Below are 18,828 nucleotides of genomic sequence, written 5' to 3'. Positions count from 1 at the left end.
TGTTATTAATTCTGTAAGCACCATTCAAACCTCTGCATTAGTCCTGCACAGAAATGAGCCAACAATGTGCGCTTGCAGCCCAGAAGGCCAATCGCATCCTGGGCTGCATCAAAAGAAGCGTGGCCAGCAGATCCAGAGAGGTGATTCTCCCCCTCTACTCTGCTCTGGTGAGACCCCACCTGGAGTACTGTGTCCAATTCTGGAGTACCACAAGAAAGATATGGACATGCTGGAATGCGTCCAGAGAAGGTCCACGAGGATGATCAGAGGGCTGGAGCACCTCTCCTATGAGGAAAGGCTGAGAGAGTTGGGGTTGTTCAGTCTGGAGAAGAGAAGGCTCCGAGGAGACCTTATAGCAGCCTTCCAGTACCTGAAGGGGGCCTATAAGAAAGCTGGGGAGGGGCTGTTTGCAGGGGCATGTAGCGATAGGACGAGGGGTAATGGATTTAAACTAGAGCAGGGTAGGTTTAGATTAGACATTGGGAAGAAGCTCTTTACAATGAGGGTGGTGAGACACTGGAACAGGTTGCCCAGAGAGGTGGTGGAGGCCCCATCCCTGGAGACATTCAAGGCCAGGCTTGATGAAGCTCTGAGCAACCTGATCTCATTAAAGATGTCCCTGCTTACTGCCGGGCGGTTCGACTAGATGACCTTTAAAGGTCCCTTCCAACCCAACACATTCTATGATTCTGTGATTTTGAGTATGCCAATATGCCACAGTTATTAGGTACCTGGAATGGAAAATGCAAGGACTTTTTTTGATGTTGACTTCTGTACCTGACTTCATTCTGTGTTCGTATCACACCATATATGTAATAACCCACTTAGCTTCAATGCTATAGTAAGCTTTACTTTTTCAGATCCATTAAAGCCAATTCTTGTTTATCTTATTCTAGGTTTTGGCACTTAGAATGCTAGTAACCACTATGAAGTTTGCATGGTTAGTATGTTGTACTTACATCTTCCTCTTTGTCCTGCAGGGTTATATTTCTATTAGGATATTCAAAACTCAATAGCTTTCAGATTTTTTTTCTAGATTCAGGTTAAACCAACCTTTAGTCTCCTCTGTTTGTGATGTTCCCAGCTGTAGTTTACCCTAGCTTTGGGGTTCCTGTATCCATGTTAATTTGCGATGTTGGCAAATGTATAGCTCCTTTAAATCCAGGTTTACAAGTCGTTTATTAAAATAATTCATGATTAATTGAGTTTATAATTTGCCTTTTGGTGAAGCACCCCTGGATGCACAGCATTAAAGATTCTATTGAAGTGTGGCCTGATTAACTGATTAATAGATTTTGCTTTTTACAGGAGCCTCTTACATATGTGAGCATAATTATATTCTATCACATTCAGGGAAAAATGGAGTAATTCAGGCAGAGAAATGCTTTGGTCTTGTTATTTAATTAATTTAATGTTGTGTGAAAAGGCCAGATTGACAATTCTGCAGAATCAAGTTGTCTTTATTCGTATCACTATTCAGCATTGAACTGACCCCCCTTCCCCAAGTCCCATAACTCCCTTCTGCTCATCAGTGTGCTCCAACCTCAAGCAGAATTAGTTTAGAAGGATCATTTTACTGTAGAATGCCGAATTGTCTTGAATATAATTGAAATTCATGAAATTAACATTCTTGATATTTTCTATCTCTTTTTCATCCCTCCAAAGTCCCTTGATTTTGGCAGTCTTGGGTATCTCTTTATGAACCGTAATTTGTTTCCATATCCCATTTTATTTTTCTCTAGAACGGGTCTTTCCTGTGGTATTTGGATAGGATTTCCCTTTCCACAGCATCTCTGAAGGCTTCAAGTCTCAAGTCCTTTGTAAGAATAGTGGTGGTCTTGGAGAGCAGGAAGATACTATTCAACCCTTGCAGTATATATGAGATACAAAAGACCACGATAGCTCTACCTTCCTTGTAGGAAAGGAAGCTAAAAAATCTCTTCCAACATGCATTTGCTAAAAAGGTGGGCATATTTTTACAAAATGTCTGAAAGTGCATGCACTTGCATATCTGGTGTAGGGTTCCCTGGAATCTTCCAAAATCTATACACAAGTAATCTGAGGACTGATACGGATGTTTTGTATATCACTAGTGATAACTATTTGTAGGGGTGACAGCTTTGTGTGCCAATATTCCTACAATACCTTCTACCTGTAAATAGATTTCTATCATCTGTACAGTACCTGCATGAAAAAAATTAAGATTAATTTCATCTATTTCAGATGAACAAGAAAAAATATTTCAACTGGGCTGAAAATTGCAGTTGCTTAGCAGAAAGAAGCATATCGGTTCCTATACAGTAGCATTTGAAATGAAGAAAAAACCCAAAGAATGAAGTCACTCATTACCATAAGTAATGAAGGCTGACAGGGCTTGATAGAAAAAGTCTCATTGTCAGTACAGCACCAAGTTGATGTATAGCAAGCAACTAGGGCCATAAAGTCTGTAAGAAAGAGACAATGCTGTGCCTTCTAATGAAAATTGCTTACGTGCATTTGTATCTTATTTCCTGACATGAGCAGCAGTGTTGTGCATGTTGCTTTTCTCTGGCTTCTGAAAGTATTTAAGGCTAGACATTTCCACATCTTGTGGCATACCTTAGCTTTTATTGTATTCGACTCCTTTTCTAACACTGGATTTTGTTTTTGGCTTGAAACACGTCCTGAAATTGTGTTTCTGTGCTTTTTAGGGTTCTGCTGATGCTAGGACTTTCTTTGCTAGAATTTTTTTCAACAGAAATGCCTATATGTAAAGCTGGTATTGGTACCGAGGTTTCAAAAACTGTTTCACTGCTGCTGGAGACCTATGTAGCATCCCATCGCAGTTTACAATGACCTTTCCATTCTTCAGTGGTTATTTTTACTTTGGTTAGTCTCAGATCCTGAAGGTTGTGTTTGTTTATGCTGGCTGCAGTTTGAAGGGGCTACAGATAGAGTCATGTGTCAGTATAGTAGCATTTCCCTGCTCTGTGGTCCTTGCCTGGGACTTCCCCGAAACGCTCTAGACAGTTAAGATGTTTTTCATGACAATAAACAGAGCAACTCATAGGCCAGTGGGTATTCACATCCTAAAACATTCACTTTGGAAAATGACCTTTGGGACTTCTTGCTTCTCTACTGATTGAAGTTCTTGCTGACTAACTGCTTCATAAGGAAGCCTGCCAAGCGTCTACAATATTGATGCCAACTTGAGTTTAGAAGTACACACTTAGAAAATAAAATAAGTTCAACTAACTATGCAAGTGATGATAGTTTTTTTTTTTCTAGTGACAAAAATAAATATATTTACTAGCTTTAAAAACTTTCATTGAGCTGCATTGCTGCATTGTAGAGATGAAAACGCCTCTAGCGTTTGCAGACAGTATGAATAAATCTCTACTGTATGGTGCAAAATAACTCTTACAAGAAAAAAAGCCTGTGCCCTCTGTTTCCTTGAGTGAAAGATTTGGAGCTAATTGAACAAGCAGCAAAGTTTTAACCCTAAATAGTGTCTACTTCTAAAATGGTATATTTCAATCGTGACATTTCAGTCCTGGAAATGCCTTTGTAGTAGAAGATTGCGAGAGAGGATCCTTCAGCTGTTACTGTGATTCATTGCAGTCCTAACCCTTCATGTATTTGCAATATCAGGTCTCACACTCTTTCACCTCTCCTGTATATCACAAGCAGCAGTAATTCTTATCTGTAGTTCCCTACTATTTCAACATAGCATTTTGATCTTGGCTTGCAGCACTTGCTAAAATAACTTTCCTATACTCCTGAGGCAGCTTTGTCAGAACACCTCAGTCCTGATCTTCCATATTCCCTGGATCTGGGTCTCTCTTGCACAGATATACACAGATGTTGGAAATTTTCTGTGGTGCTTTTGAAATGTGCAAAAGTGTGAAATAAAATATGACAATTCTAAGGAATTTTAACAACTTTCAGTCCTGAGCAAAGATTTAAAGGGCACTGCCTTTACATTCGTTTCGTTGTTGATTAGTGCTACATCAAATTAACTCTTTCTCTTTGTAATATCTATCTCAATGTTGTACCATTCTGGATGGAGAATTAACATTTTTTTGGAGTCAGGGTATTCAAAATGGTATGTCGGCCTCATCGTTTTAATAGCAGTTTTGAAATAAAAAGAGAGATAGATGGTAAGTAATGTTGTAAAAAGAAAAGCCTGAGTCCTTTGAATCTAAAGTATTCTCTCACACTCTCCTTTTCTTCCCCCCAAGAAGATTAAATTAGTTCAGTACAGCTCTGGTTATAATGATCTGATTCCTGGTGCTACTGTGATTAAACCGGGTGCATTAAAGTAAGCAATGATAAATTAAAGGCACAGTAGAAATCTTGGTGGGTGTGAACAGATGAGTAATCTTAATTGGAAATAAAATATGCCCATTATTCTGTGCTATAAATGGACTTTTATATTATGAATTGAAGAGATAAAAACTTTATGTGTGATGCAGTGCCACATTAGGGCGAAGTTCAGTACAAGTTTACGGAGTAAAGCCTTTTCTTAGATTATTAAATACAAACACAAGCTTTCATGATGCCTCAATGGCATTTCTTTGCATGTGCAAAACCAGATGCGTCGTGGTTTAGACTCTGACGGTGGCAACAAAGAACCACGCGCTGCTCTGTCAACCCCTCGCCGCCGTGGGGAAAATCGGAAGAAAAAGGCAAAACTCGTGGACTGAGACAAAGAACGTTTAACAGAACAGCAAAGGGAACAGGAAAACAACAACAACAATACTGACAGAGGAATATACAAAACACTATTAATGTACCACTGCCCATCAACGGGGCCCAGGCCGCCCCAGCCCCCTCCAAGCAGCAACTTCCTGCCCCCTGCCCTGGCAGCTCCCGGCTACAGACTGGGCATGGCTCCCATGGTACGGAATACCCGTGTCCCTGACAGAGCCCAGGGGAAATTAATTCTATCCCTGCCGGAACCAGGACAAGATGCAAAAGTAACCTTTCTGTTGGACGTTCAGATATTCATAATTCTTTTAGAAAATGCCCAGTGAGTGTTTGGGGTTTTTTTTAAGTGATGACACAGTATACTCTCATGTATTTTACTTCCCAGTACTTCCCCGACTAAATAACATAATTGGTACTCTGTTAAATCCATACGAAATGGCAGAAATCTGAAGCTGCAAAGTAATTACTTAAAGCCCAAAGAATCTAAGAGAAATCTGTGTCTTTCAGTTTAGTGGTTCCATGTGATCATGTATGACAGGACCCTCTATACAAAGTATATGGATACAATCAGCTTTTGTGAGAACTTGTTTTTTATTCAGAAGTAGTACTTGCTATTATCTTGCCTCATTAGTAGTGTCTCTCATTAAATTTCCTCTGCTTCTCAGTAGGAACAGAAGAATGGGCCATGTGCGTTGGGTTGCCTATTGATAACACAAAACCCACATTTGAGCCTATTGAGTCAAAACTTTCTGATCGCTATCAAATTTCAAGAGCCTGTTACATACGCTGCCAACTGTGAACAACTCTTCGACAAGTGTTGTGAGGCTCTCCCTTTTGTGATTGCTGTGTGTGGAGCTACATAGATCCTGCAGTCAAAAAAGAAATTACAAAATCCCTCTCTTCCCAGAACCTAAGTATTTCAGAACATTCATAGCACTAGGAAGCAGCCTAATGTGTAATTTACACTTCTAACACATACAGTATTTTTTACATGAAACTGAGTGATAGTATTAAGAGTAAAAAAACCCCACAAACTTCTTCCATTAAAATTATGAACAAAAATGAGATGAGTGAGTAGTCTAGTGCTCATCTCTGTAACCCAAAGCTCCAAATTTATACAAATGAGAGAATTTTGCTTTTGAAAGTAAGATTTGATCCATAGAGCCAAATGGTCAGTGAAAGAACTGATCGTGTAACTTCTACTATAATTGGACTGCAATATAGCAATGAACCAACCTAGATAATTAACGGAACAGAGAATAACCATGTCAGGTCTGAGTGCTGACAGCTGGTGCTCTGTGTTTGCCAACATGCTCTGTTGTGTTAAATTTAGTTACGCTGAAATAACGTGCATGTATTGTATTTGTACTGAAAGATTTTGTTTTGCTTTATAGAAGCACTGCTCTTCATGCAGTTCAGCAATCTGAGGGCTGAAGGTTACAGGGACAGAGAGCTCACTATATTGGAGAATATGATCTAAAAACTTTGTTCTACTTTACACCTCTGACCCTCATTTTAAAAATTATTCACATGCAGGGGACTGCCAAATTCTTGCAATGTCTGCTTTATGCAACATTTCCACTGATCCTAAACTGCACAGGATCTGAGGCAGCCACCTTACGAGCTCATATATCATGTTTATAAGCATCTCTAGAGACAGCTAATGCAGAGAGACAGCTAATGCAGAAAGGTATTCCTTGGACTGCAAAGTTTGAGGGCCTGTAGTCGTGAATTGCAAGTGGAAAACAAGGTATGTACTGGCTCTTGCTCATGTTTTGCTTATGCCAGCCCAATTTCACTGAAGCAAAATTTATTTGCTTATGTCTCTTTCCTACACAGACAGAATAAATCTATGAGTTAATCCCAAGAAAGCATGTGGAAATTGATGTGTCCTGCTTTAGAGTCATTAACAGTGGAATTAGCTTTTCTAGTTGGTCCAAGGAAGCCCAAGTGTGTTAATCTTCACGTTTAATACATGGTGTAAATCTTATATATCGTTTCCATCTTCTTCCTGTACCAGAGGTAACATAGTGAAAGGAAATGTGCCTCAACTCTCAGTATAGTGCATTAAGAGAATTAAGTACCTCTGTATATATTAGTACTAAAACTCAGCTTCGAGCAAGATGCCTCATAACCCTTTGAACCTATTCTAAGGGATGTGTCTAGGATCCTACCTCCCTTTTCCTTGCTCCCCAGAGCTGAGGAATTTGCAATTGCAGGGAAATGCTACTGTACTTCTGGTGTACAGGCAGGAAACATTTCTAGCCATAAACAAGTTAATGCCTCCAATTGTAGGTGGCAGTGGTGGTGTCCTCTTACCTTTCTTATCATAATAGTCATTGCAACAATTGTCAAACAAAAAGCAGCCAAAAATTCACTTACTCTCTTGCCCTAATGGGCCTAAAATCTGTCTTCTAGAAGAAAATCTTAATCAGCAGGTTCTAGACTTAAAGACTTCTTGAACTTACTCCAGAAATTTTTTGCTGGCCCCGAGTCAAGTGACATGGCTCATCTTGTCTACATTCTTTAACTTTCTTGTTGTTCCCCAAATGACGTTTCTGCATGCAGAGTGCTAACTGGGAACAGAACTTAACACATTCTCTGAGGGGGGTTTGACGAGTGCCAGTGAGGTCAAACATATTCCAGGCAGGATCAGGGGAGAGCATTTGCTAACATTTAAGTAGATGTGACCTTCCTAGACTTAGGTATGAGCTACTTAGCTTGGAGCCTTTCTCTGCATGCTCAGAAGTGGAACTTGGAGGACCATGAACCTTTGAAACTTAGTAGAGGCAGAAGTAAAGATGTTGCTGATCTATCCTATGTTAAGAACACACATATGAATGATTTTCACTGATATGGGCCCAGGAGTTTATGAAATGCCCAACCAATATGCCATTTACCCATAACTTTACAAGTTATAATGATAATAGCAGATTTTTTTCTGCTTCTTTTATCTTTTGTAGTATTTACTAATAGATGCGTGCATGCCTTTGGTGCTGTGCTTTTAATAATAAATTGACAAGGATAATATTGTCTGTCAGGGATTTAACACTGAACATTCAACTTTTGCTTGTTTCCCAGAGATATTTTTTTAACGTAAAGTTGAGGAACTCATCATTCTTTATTTGGATTTTTTACTTTGCTTTCTTTTTTCGTTTGTGCTGTCTTTAGTGCACAGCTTCAGTCCAGTAACTCGGTATGAGGCTGTCAGGCTTCCTTACTGGATTTATCAGAGACAACAGCACAAATGAAGAAAGTTTAGACTGGCATTCTTTAAGGTTATAGACCTTAAACAAATTCACATTGGCCCTTTATCAACAATAACTCCCCTTACACACCTTGCTTTGCCCTCTTTTTTTATGCTCATCTTAGAGCTAATTACCACCCTTTAACCTGCAGTGACTTTGGTATCAGATCGCTGTTTTGCAGCTATTAGCCATGCACACTGAATTGGATGGTTCACAAAATTTGGGACTGTGGTTGAATTGGAAGAGGATAAATAAGATTTTCTTCCTATGTTTTATTTGCTGACACTGCCACCCTGTGAAATCATGTCATTCTTCCTAAATAGGTATATACGTGTCCTTTTGGAAATTACACTCTCTGTGCTTTTATCTCGTGCACTGAAAATAATGAGCTGAAACTTTAGGGAGCCTTTTATTTCATATACGCTGCTTTATTTCATTTCATGTTCCCTAGCATGACTTAGAAAAAAAAGTAAATGTAAGAAATACAAACTATTTAGCATCAGATTTTGCATATGAAAATGATGACCCAACTAATGGCTCACTAATTATAGGCTTCCAAGAAGGCTGACTAATATATCTTGAAATAGATTTTATTTGATCAGCTATTGGAAATTACATCCTTTTCAAGCAGATAAGTTTAGAAGGTTGTTCTCATATCAATATAATGCATTTGCCCCACTAGACATTTTTCCATCTTATTATTAGCAGTTCCTCAATATTGAGGAAGTTTTTCTTACACATAAAGAATTTAATTTTTAAAGTAAGCCACGTAACTCCATGAGGTTATTGTGTATAGTTCACACCAACAGCTCATAGCTGCCTGTTGTGCAACCAAAGCTGTAGGACACCCTTAGCATGTTATAGGTTTTTCATAAATACTGGAATAGGATCTGTTATCATATCTGTTGAACCATAGTGTGAGTGAAAAATGTAAGCTGTGCCTCCTAACTTATTGTAACAAGAGACACCTAGAAAGGCATCTTTGTGGCTGTCAATGCAGTGTGAATATGTCTCTGGGGTACTTAAATTCTTTTTGTAACTCTCCAGCTCTTATGTGACATTGTTGTAGGAAAGCCTGAGTCCATATTTGATTGGATGTTTCCTCAGGTTCTAGTGGAAATCAGTGTCACAGGTAATCAGTAACTTTGCACACTAAGGGAGATTAATGCTGTGAAGCTGTATAAAAAAGCTGCTGGAAGCACACGGGTCTTTTCAATACGTTCCAAAGGCTGCAGATCAAACATCTTCTTCAATTTGTAAGTAGAAGATTATTTGGGGAAGAAGGGGTCTGTTGTTCTTTTAGTTTGTTTGTTAGTAACTATAGTTGTGGTTTTTTCTCGAGTCTTTCACGCTCATTGGTCATAAAGATTTGTTGGCCAAATTTTGTTTCCATGATGTCTGCGCAAAACTGTTTGTTCTCCTGGAAGTGGGGGGAAGTCACAAATGTTGTCCTGTATAGGATACAGTAATACTGATGAGAAGTATTAATAATGGGGTGTTTCAACTGCTATTACTCATATTGCTCTTCTTGTCTATTGGAGAAAAGGCTGTAATTTCCAAACAGTCAAGCAAATACTTTTCTTAATAGTTAAATTCACCTGAAAATTGGGGGAAAATAATACTCCTCTAGTAGAATGAATATTTGATGAATCTAAGGTACCAATTCTAAAACCTTCAATAGTGATCTTGGAAAAGTCAGTCAATGTAGAACTGAATGCGTAGCTGGAAACCTTCTTCTAAATGTCTTTTTGTTAATAAAGTAAAAATTCACACTGAAATGTTTATCTTCTCAGCTCCTGAAAACAGTAAATAGTTCATTGAGTTTCCACATCTAGTAATCTATTAAAACAATCTAGCAATCTGTTAAAACAAGGACTGTAAAAAGGACCTTACGTGAAAGTTCACTAAAAAGTGAAAGTTCACGTGAAAGTTCCTAAAAGCAAAGCTTGTCTGAATCATTTCAGCTTCGTTTAACCTGTAACATACTGTAATATGAGTAAGATAGTAAGATACAGAGTATGTCCGTTCAATTTTCTTTATTTCAAATACAGCCTAGAGTAGATGAAATAATCTAGCTAAAAAAATCCAGGCATCTCTGGAATATCAGGGTGATGGCTTTTAAAGGCTTGCATGTAACAGAATTACTCAGTAATGAAGAAGTCTGTCTTACCTAAACCGTTGTTTTCTAAAGTTACTTTTTTAGAAAATATCAGTATTACTATTGTTCTTAGTACCTAACTGCAAAGTTATATTATCTACACAATTCCAGATGTATTCCAGATGATAGAGTATATGAAGATGTTAATTACCAAAATGTACAGAGATATTTTCATGATTGCAGAGTACTTTTAAATTTAGTATTTGGTAACTAGAGCCACCTTGAAGGATACATTGATTTGCATATACTTCAGAAACAAAGAAAAAGGATTAATATATGCTTTGATAATAAAATGCATATATGATATGCTACATATATCTTGCTGTATAAATACCCTAATTTTCCTTATCCCTGATGACTGTCAAATATTAAACAAAGGAAGGACATTAGTTTCTGCCTCTCTCAGTCAAAGTCAGGACTAATTTTATTTCAGCTCTTGTGAATCCCAAGTAGAGATAGCATCTTCTCCTATTCTCTGTTGAGGATTCTCAGTACCTTTGACAGGACCTGGGCATCTCCCAAACCTTAATATTTCCTATAAAGCTGCTCACTTTGCTATTTTGGGGGAATGAACTTTATTTCTTTTATGCCCAATTGTTGCTCCTAATTGTTGTGTTGAAATAAAGATCCTATTGTACCTCTGGACATCAGGATGGCTAAATTTTACATTGTGTTTAGGCCCTAATGGTGACTGTAGTCTTAGGAGTACATTTTTCATACTGAGCGTCTGTTAGAATTCCTCCACTCAAATCTAAATCTTTAAATAGTTACATGCATACAGATTGTCAAAAAATATTTAATGTGAAAACTGAACTGTTCTCAATACGTAGTAAACCATGATGAGGGGCCAAGGTAATAAAAGCAAAAACCTCTGACTGTATGCACATACTAGGTTTGACTTTTTTTGGGTAGACAGGTATCAAACTGCTGCTAATCTCCAGCCGATATTAGAAATCATAAAAATACATAAAGAATCTTTTAAATAGTGATAAAACAGTAAAACCATGGTGGACCAGTTATTGTGTTCTAACTTATTTGACTACAACGTGAAATACATAAATATATCCAAGAACATAAGCCTAGCTTTGAGGTTTGAAAGCTTGATGACGCTGTACTTTTTTGGACACAAAAGATGTTAAATAGTTTCAGAGACATGAATGGACCTTTAATGAATCTCAGTAACGGAGAAGTGACTCAGAATGAATGGAGATAATTAACAGATTGAAGTTCTGCAAGCAACAAGTAATTGGATTATTGGTGGATAATTTGTTTCCACAGACGTTTTTACTATCAGCCCATATGCAATATTTCATTCCTATCTTTTTATTCAACAGAAAATTGTCTTCAAACCTTGGATTATCCCCAGTATGATCTTGGCTATTAAGTTACTGGAAGAGAAAGGTACCATTTAAAAAATATTATTTTTAGTGATTGTCCATGTCTCTTGTTTTAATTGTAAATAGCAGTTGTTTCTATTTCCTTATGATGGCTGTATCATCAGGATCTCATAAGGGTTGACATTAGGATAGTCTCTTTATTTTTCTGACATTAAACATACTACCAATAGTGATGCTTTTAAGTAAGGGACCACGGCAAATTTATCAGCAAGGCCAATAAGGAAATTGTATAGAGCTTCATCAAACAAAACAGGTGAGCAAATGATAGATTTGAAATCTGAAATATTTTCTTGAACCTGTATTTGTGTATGTTTCTGGGCTCTTGTATGAAGATAACTCTCTGTCAGATAGGATCATGGACAGTCTGATACAAACCTCTCCCGTATTTCCTTCCTTCATACACAGTAGAATTGTTTTCTCCTCCAGTCCTATAAAATGCCTTTAACTGTTGGTCCCCTCGCCAGAAGAGTTGAAATTGCTGTTCTTTCCCTTCCCTTTATATTTGGCCCCCATATGGATAGGATCACTGTTCCATAGTAGATTCACTTTTTACCAGATACATGTGTATTCTTCTGCATTCCATCATTCACACATACATTTCCTTTTCTTGTCTTCTTTCCTATCTGGATGATTTTTAAATAGGCCAAGAACTAGTCCTAATGATTTTTAAAAATACATATAGTCAGTGCTTCTGCCCAAATTAATTTAATAGGTTTTTTTTCCCCCACAAGATTAATATTAATGTCAATTGTACTTTTTCTTCTTAGGAGTTATTTTAATGACTCTGGCACTTGGTCCTTGAAAGCAAACCAAAGTACATTGCTTCTCTGTGCACTAACTCAACAATCCAGTCAGCTGGAACAGACGAAAAGGAACACAGGGCTTAATAACTGATTGCATGTGAATTTCAGTCATTGCAATCCAGCTGTCTAGAAGGATTGGGAATTTGGTGGTTATTTGTGTGCATTTTTGTTTAAGAGAGAGGGCAAATGAAGATAGCGTGATTCTTTATTGACTGTGGGTACTTATAGTAAGCTTCTCCGATTTCTTTTCCAGGAGTGCTTTAAAATTACCCTATCTTTGCAGAATATGTACTATTCCATTAGGAATGGGACAGTAGATATTTCCGACTAATTTTATGAAGATGGACAATTCTCTATTTTTATATTATGAAGAACTGTGGGATCCTGTCATTGCTGACAACCTGTCACATAACCTGACTGCCATTTACTGATGGGAAGAGCTTGTTCTATTTCACCTTTTATCCTCTCCAAATGAGAGCAGTTGGCAGACACGATATGAAAAAGTAAACTTTTTTTCACCATTATATAAAATTTATTTTTAGGCACAGAAATACAATTAAGGTCACACAATCATCTCCTCCAACATGAAAAAAAAATAATGTAGTCATAGATGACGCCAGTTAAACAACAATCATGTTTAACCTAATCAAAATTTGTAAGGATCTTGCTGGATCAAGGCCTGGCTCCTTGTTAAATTTTGACGATTGGTGCTATGCTTGGCAGTAAGAAGAGCAGTGTTTTCTGTTTCTGTCTTTTATGATTCATTTATTATGAGTTATTGCAAATCCGTGTTTCTTTTTGCAGGTATCATGAGACATACATATCTTCTCTGGCAATGATGGCTAGCAGTGTTCTGTGCTCCTGGAAACCATTTTCCATCTGATCCGTGTTACTGCAACGTCAGGCTCTAATGTACATGTTGTCTATATCTTAATACCTATTCAGTAAGTTTTCTTTACAGCTTTTGGGGCTTTATTCCCCTCCACAAACATTTTCCATAATTTAATAAAGAATGTTTAAGAGGCAGAGTTTTTTATTTACAGAAGACATCGATTAGGAAATTCTGATAAAAGAAAAGTAAAAGTTGGTGTTTTAGTATAGTAATCTGGACACCGCTTTTCCCAGCAGGTCATGATGTCAAGTCATCCCTTTTACAGATCGCTGCTGCTACAGAGGACAGAATAGTTGGAACCGTATTATCACCAAAGACATTTGCAGCTAACATTTGAAATAGTGATATTGCATGCCTTCAGCATGAAAAATCCCTTGTAGCATTACATAGCTGAAAGAGGTGATAGAATTCAGTGTTGAGCAAGTAGGCAATCAGTACAGTTTCCACCATCATCCTGTGGAAAAGGACTAGTTATAAATTTAATAGGGTTAGCAAATTTGTATTTGGCTTAATTGTCATATATATAAGTATATTAATAATGATTATAGTTTATATAAATGGATAGATAAAAAGAAAAGGACATACTGTGTCATTATTTAAGGCTTTATGATTAAGCTCCTGAGATAGATAGCCTGGCAGGGTACATAAAAAATGATCGTTGTGCTCACTTATTGTCATAGTCAACAGTTTATCAAATGAATATCTGTGCTGAGGATGACTTAATTGGTTCATTGAATTCTCTTCTGCTCTGGTTGAAAACTGTCATTCTGATTTCACAAACTTTACCGGATAGAGTGCAACTGCTAAGCAAGTGTCTATTTGGATGGATCAATCCAGAAAGGTAAAAATATGCTACTAATAAACTAATGCTACTAATAAAAATTTGGCCTGTGAAAATGAATGTATAGGATACAGTGTGAAAAGGTTAAACTTTAGGCTTCAAAACAAATATGAAAGCAAGGCAAAGTACTTTTGGACAAAATAGACTGAGGAAAATAAGGTTTAACAAGTGTATTTACATCCCCTTGGCGCAGTTTCTGATGCTGGTGTGATAGGTGAAGTTGGAAGCAATGCTTTTTACGCTTTTAGTATTGAGTTGTGTAGGCAGCATAGCAAAAAAAAAAAAAAATTAATATAATTGTCAGTCTTGAAATGACATATGGCTGCAGGCCAACAGAGAGAAAGGGGGAGTCCTGTGCTCGGAGTACTGCGCAAGCCCAGTGAGATGTCCATTATCACATGGGAAGAATACAAAACATAGTTTAAGTCATATCAAAAAGGAGTGGCACAATATTATGGCCCAGGGCTTTCTTTTTAACCAGCTGTGGTTTCATAGTGAAGTGCTTTATTGAGATCAAGGACACTGAAACAAAAATGCAAAGGTGAAAGATGAAAGATTTAGTTCAAAATTTGCATACAGAGAGACTGCATGAACTGGAACCATAATTCATCAGTCAAATTCTTGGGGTTACTGTAATCCAAAGCCTGAGAAGTTACTCATTTATGAGTACATATTTGACAAATCTGACATTAATGATGCTTGATGGTGTGATTCATGTGACTGGAATGCTAACATCAGTGGTAATGGTCTATGTAAGTGGATGAAAAAAACTTAGGTGACATTAATGAAAAAGGCCTCTTTCTGAGTGAGGCTGAAAGAAGATGACTGGTTCCTTAAGGACATAACTGTTATGTTTAGAAAAAACAAACAAACAAACAAAACCTAATTATCATAGGGGACTTCAATCTGAGAGGATTGCTAGAAAGTTTACCAATAGTTGAATATCGCTAGAATTTTTAAAAATTATAGATTACATCTTCATCAGTCAAAAGAGGCTGCCCAAGGCATAGAAAAATTTTATATTAGGTATGATTTCATTATGAAAAAGAACTATAAGCTAAATAATATAGAGAAAAGTACTAAGAGGAAAATGTAAATGACTTTTGGGAATCACATTAAGACAATTTTACTACATAAAAGGAAAATGTTGACAACACTCATATTTTTTAAGCTATATATTGCTTAAGAGTAGAAATGCAAGAAAATTCATAACAAACCGAGAGAACAAAGGAAAATCATAGCATTGATTAGATTATAGAAAACGAATAAAGAAAGGAAAAAAAAACCCTCAAAGAGTGATCTTTGAGAAACTGGTTAAGAGTAAAGAATTTTCACAGTAGTAGTAGTATAGTATAGTATAGTATAGTATTAATATATAGTATTATAGTATACTATAATACTACCGTAATATAACACTGAACGGAAATAAAAAAATGTCCATAATAACATATAGAAGGCTAAAATATTCAATAAGTATACCTATTTGGTATTTGGGAGGAAGATATGTCAGGACCAATCCTAGCAGAAACTTCTGGATATAACTGAAAAGTTAAAGGAGGGTAATATATAGAATCCATAAAGATTAACAGAAAAGAGATATGGTTGAAAAATTTTTATTGCTATACATAGTATAGCTATGAAGTGTGAAGCTAGATATCCTGTTTTGGAAGATTACGGGTTTACTTGAGGAAGACAGCAGGACCCATGTTACATTTCCATAATATGTTTTCTTTTGCCTCACAACATTTTGATTTAGAGAGAACAAGAACACAAAATCAATGTGGCATATATTAAATATCAAGGTACTAGGTCTGGAAAAAATGCCACAAACTGAGTTGCTGTATTTCTAGAGAGGACACAAAGTAATTACTCATTGGCCTATGTGCTATTTAATACCCATGGCTTGGAAGAGGCCCACCAAATCATAACTGATGAAGTTTGAAAGTGGTACAGAAGTTTGTGAAGTAATGATAAGAAAGATAGGTCCCTGATATGAAACCATCTGGATCCTTGGTTAGCTGGCATAACTAAATGAATTATTCTAATATTACCAAATAGAAAGCAATTCATAAAGAACAGGAATGTGAGCACTGTTTTCCAGGCAGGAGACACAGTTTTCCAGTGTGTGTTGCTGCCATACTGCTATTGGAATACTTTATCCAGTTCTCGTGTTCACAGCTGAAAATAATAATGAAAAACAGAGAAAGTTCAGATAAAACCTACATGTTATGTCACTGCTGGTTGGGAAATACTCTTTTAGGGACTGATGTCTTGCAATATGCTAATTCTGGTTTAGGATTTGCTGTTGACTTCCTTCTTACTTTACTTACTCTGTTTTCTCAGTCATTATATTCCTGTATCAGAGATCAGAGATTACTACAAACAGTCATGGGAACATAGATCATATGATAGATAAAATATGGTGATGGGAATAGGTTGGCATTTGTATAAATCATTTGTTGTGACTGCTAATTTTACTCTTTTTTTTATTGTAATTTGGTCCCTTTCTTTGAGCACAACACTTGTCTAAGTAATACAAGTGTGTTTGAAGGGGATGCATTTCTCCCTGATTACCATGTTAACCAGAAAATTTGTCATTTTTTACATTTCTAGTGAGAAGAAAATAAGAACATGATAAATGCTTGATCAGATGAGTCTAAAGGTCTATCTAGCCCAGGCTTCTTCCTCCAACAGTGGCAACAGTAGATTTTACTTAGGGATAAATAAAAATCAATATAGTATATACACTGGAAAGCCAAAAGTACCATCGAAATGCAAAGAATAATCTGCAATTATTTGAAAACGATATAGAAGTTCCTTCATCCCTTGCAGAACAAGAACATGTGGAAGAAATGTCACTTCTTACTGGTGTGATTTAACTATGAGGTAAGCTAAGGAAGTAGAATAGCAACATGGATGCAAAGTCCGCTGACTGCCTCCATCACTGCTGCGCAGACTTGTACAAGAAGAGAAAAGGATGCCAGAAAAGAGGAGGTGGGCTGTTTGGCCAAGAGGAAATCATAATCAAGGTGGGGAAAGAATAAGAAAGAAACCAAGGAAGAGAAGAAAAGAAAGATATAAAAAGAGAGAAAAGTCCTTCCTATATGCTTTGCCCATGGCCTCCCCCTGTCCCCTCACACTTTGCTCACCCCTCCCAGCTCTCCTGCTACTCTGTCTTCACCACAAACAGAAATTTCACATCTTTCCCAAAATTTTAAACTTGTTGGAAAATTAAACTTTGCCCTAAGTCCTGTTAGCATTTTTGAGCTATCTTTGTTTCGTTATGAACATATGCAGAAACTGCTTAAAACACTAAACTGTATATCAAAATAACAAGATACTTTGATAAATAAAACCCAAAGTGAGCCTGATATAGCTTGTTTTGATGGCTCATTCCACTGCAATGACACATATCAAAGGGAGCCAAGCTTTTTCCAAATTAAGTATTGTTGACTAAAAGGTAGAAGTTGGGAGTGAAAAAAAACACAACACAAGTCCACCTGGGACATCTGCAACAGTGTAATTGAGGAATTACTTTCTTCTCCAATGGTTAGATATAACAAAGCATTTCTTTCTTCAGGTTATACAACATAATCAAATACCTATTTGCAACAAAGCAAAGAAGAAAAACTGCATAATTAACAATTGAGTTGAACAGGCTAATATTGCATCAAGATGCAATGTACATCTGAATCAAAATTGGGCAGTAATGACTACTGCTGGACAATTATAGCAGAGAAGTATTCGGGAGCATTCATGTTCACTTATACAATTAATTCACTTTGCAAGCCTCTCTTTACTTCCATGGTCGTTTCTGTAAGCCAAATTTAACATTCTACAAGTATGCATTTGAGTTCAAATTTACATTTGAATAACTCGCAGATTCGATTTTCATAAGTCTTGCCAGACCACAACACAATTCATCATGGAAAGAAAAACACATCTTGAGATATTATGGCCTTCACTTATTCATGCAATACTTCTTTAAAAACCTTTCAGGTATGTGCTAAAATGCTTATTTGTATGGAGTCCCACTTCTGTGATTTCATCATGAACTGCTGTATCTGTGACTAAAACATCAGTTTTGGTGTACATATGATGAGCAGTTAGAGAAAGTTTTGAATTCTGGAAAGTGTTAATAAGCTCTTTTCTATTTATGTGAAATAAAGGTCAAAGTGATCAGAAAGAATTGTCTAATAATTAATTCCTGGCTTTCTAACATACCAAGAAATGGCACTTCTAGAGGCTGAAGTCCAAACAATATTACTTTATTCTGGAAGCGAGGTCTAAATTTTCTAACTGTTGCAGTAAAAGGACGTAAATTTGTATTCTTCACTCAAGGCCTGATATTTCATGCCTTGTGCAGGAATTATTGTGTGAGCCTCATTGGCTTTGTGATACATCATATGTCAGAAGATCTAAGCCTTCTGATTCTAGAAGTAGTGAAACTGGGAACAGTTACCCAATCCACCAAAACCTCACAAGTCATTTTCACTACTTATATATGTAAAGCCAAGGCTTCAGTGTTCTACTTTTTTCTTCCTCAGGCTCAAGGGTTTGATAATTTCATGACAGCGCTCTTCAGTCTTTGCTCAAGAGCAGTAAGCACACTTTACTGAGCTGGCAACAGGGCTTGTTCTTTTTTGTGTTTGAATGACAGTACAAGCCACACATAACACAGAAGTGGTGGGCCAAGTGAACATGATGTTATTTTTAACCAGGGGAATAATGTTCACACAGTAGGACAAAAAAAGTGAAACACACAGAAGTTGCAGGAAACGCTTATCAAATAGGTAGTAA

At 36.9% G+C, this 18,828-nt stretch overlaps 1 long non-coding RNA gene across 4 annotated transcripts in view; it reads left to right on the top strand.

Moving 5' to 3' along the window:
* The window catches only part of LOC141742328 (uncharacterized), a 35,236-nt gene extending 17,013 nt beyond the window's left edge, over positions 1–18,223 (top strand). The window contains exons 6-9 of one of the 4 annotated variants that reach the window (XR_012586672.1): positions 11,430–11,496; positions 13,100–13,243; positions 13,981–14,028; positions 16,642–18,223. This is a non-coding gene — a long non-coding RNA (uncharacterized LOC141742328). The remainder of the gene's footprint in view (positions 1–11,429; positions 11,497–13,099; positions 13,244–13,980; positions 14,029–16,641) is intronic. The other 3 variants (XR_012586671.1, XR_012586674.1, XR_012586673.1) reach the window with 3 other exon arrangements.
* Positions 18,224–18,828: the final 605 nt, after the last annotated feature.

Source organism: Larus michahellis, chromosome 4, assembly GCF_964199755.1.
Source record: "Larus michahellis chromosome 4, bLarMic1.1, whole genome shotgun sequence".
Lineage (NCBI taxonomy): Eukaryota > Metazoa > Chordata > Aves > Charadriiformes > Laridae > Larus > Larus michahellis.
The sequence above is the reverse complement of the archived record's forward strand: the minus strand, read 5'-3'. Positions and strand labels throughout refer to the sequence as shown.